This window comes from Morone saxatilis, unplaced genomic scaffold (assembly GCF_004916995.1).
Source record: "Morone saxatilis isolate NCDOM2014 unplaced genomic scaffold, NCSU_SB_2.0 Contig11, whole genome shotgun sequence".
Lineage (NCBI taxonomy): Eukaryota > Metazoa > Chordata > Actinopteri > Moronidae > Morone > Morone saxatilis.
Genome location: NW_023339663.1, coordinates 8,201,264 through 8,203,694, shown reverse-complemented (window position 1 = coordinate 8,203,694; position 2,431 = coordinate 8,201,264).

The following is a 2,431-nucleotide window of genomic DNA, read 5'->3' as shown; positions in this document are numbered from 1 at the left end:
TTGGCGCTATACAAATAAAATTGAATTGAATTTGAAATGAGGGAATTTGTGACGACTTGCATTTCCACTTGCACTGTTTACTGTTTGCAATGTTTACTGTAGCTACTGTTAATTTTATACTCTTAATTTTATATATAGTATACATACATAAAACCTTATCTTATCTTTTATCTTATTTTTGATTCTGTTCTTAAGGTCAGGGTTTTTAATTTTAGTTTAATGTATGTTTAATGTATGTTTGTATTTTGTATGCTACTGGATGCTTGAATTTCCCTCGGGATAAATGGTTCATCTATCTATCTAATCTATCTATTATCGGTTATCTATCTACTTACATTCGTTATTTATCTATCTATTTAATCATCTATCCATCCATCCATCCATCACTGTACAGAACATACAAATGGGCAACAAGTAACAATTTGCAAGTTTATTAATACATTACTATGCTGTTAGTGTCTTCGTCAGGCTCACCTGTTGCCACCACCGGGGCTTTGGTGGTTGTAATCATAGTACCGGGGCACTGGGGGTGGCGGGTACGAGCCCTCACTGTAGGGTGACCGCCCTCTCGGTGCAGCGCTGCGGGGGAACATGCTGCGGTTCTTCACACAGCTCCAGCATCAACTCCGCTGATTCCCTGAAATAAATACAACACAGCTGGTAGTGTCAGCAATTAAAGGGAACAACTGCGGCCATCACCCTTACTGAACTCATCCGCCAGCAGCAATGTTGAAGGGGCGAAAAGTTAGTGAGGAAACCGAAACTTATGGCTGATAGGACGACAAAGCGAGCTAACGTTAGCGCGGATCTCAACGCCCTGCTAGCGTAGGTTTATTCAAATATCGGGAACGATTTTATCACAAAAAGGAAATCAGTTTCTCTGCGGATCCGTGTGAAGAGTTCTTCTATAAAAGGGGGGAACTCTGTAACACTTACCAAATAACATGTCACTTGTAAACAAAACTGAAGCAGCTAGTCATGGACCCACGGTGCTAGTTTCCTGAGTACATACTTCCGTATTGATGCCATGACGTAATGGAACTCGATTTAAAGGGGACGTGGTCCTGCTGGTTAAAGGGAGCATCCGCCCAAAAGTAAATAAATAAAGGTTAGGCTACACTGTGCTGTATCAAGGATATTGAACTGGACAGTGAAATCAGTTAAATCCATTACATAAAGACTTGAACTGATGATATCTGTGACTGCCCGTGCAGACTCTTTAACATTTTGTTTAAGGGACTGTATCCAAATGAGTTTAATTTGAATGTAGAGCTTGGAGCTGTGAATCAGATAAGCCCACTTACTAGTGAAATCACCATAGCTGCTGTCACATTGTCCATTATTCATTGTCTGTGGAGCAGCTTCAAAATGTATCTGTAGAGGACATCTTCACTTCAGTCAGTCCGTCTCAGCTGTTTTGCTAAATTTTTCAAATGCACATTTTTAAACTGATTCTATTTTAGGGTTGGTTTAAGTCCACTATTGTGCATCAGTGAACAGCAGGACTGACAGTGATTTCTGTAAGTGGACACTAAATCAACAGATGCAGTTAACAAGAGCCTGTCTGTGAGCCTAGACTCTGAATAATTTATGGTCTTTCATTATTGTCTTGAGTTTTGTTACTGTTACTCTTGCTCTGCGAGTTCTGTGACCCACTTTGACCCACTAGTCCATCATCATTACATTCATTCGTTATGTAAGTAGGCTAACTGAGCTTTTATCATATATGAGTCTCCAGATTCTCTGGTTTGTAGCCTTCTGTTTTTCTAGGTATGACTGACTTAAGCCATGGTATAACATTTCTAAATTGAGTGGTGCCCTAATAGAGTTATTCCCTCACATCCACAAGTTCAGAATTAGATGTGGCCCTAAAATCACCTTTTTTATGACTTGGGTGGAACCAATTAAATAACACAAACTTATAAAACAGCTTGCAGAGACCCATACTAGAAAATATAAATAAACAACAATAAACAATCGCATAAGAAATAAGTACATAAGTACAATTATAACAAATATTCATAAGGGTGCATAATTAGCTTTACGTTATCTTTAAGTCACGCTTTTGGATTTGCCCTATTGCAGGCTGCCAAAGACAATTGATTTATTGACAGCCAATAGCCTAAATAACTCATGGAGCATGAACTGGGTTGATTATTAGAAAATTGTGTTATCTTTCCGAAAACAGTGACATGTTCACTGACTGGACATAATAATACAATACTGCTGCTAGTAGATTCAGACAGGGGAGAGAAATTACATATCACAGCCTTGGAATAACGTTTTCTCTCAGCATATTGTGAGTAGGCCCAACAAACTTCTTATAAAAACAACAGAGCATCAAATGGCATCAGTCCCTTGAGCACCGAGTGACGTCACTGCGGAGGACGGTGTCGTGACGTAGGCAGTTCAATACTGACAGCGAGCTGAG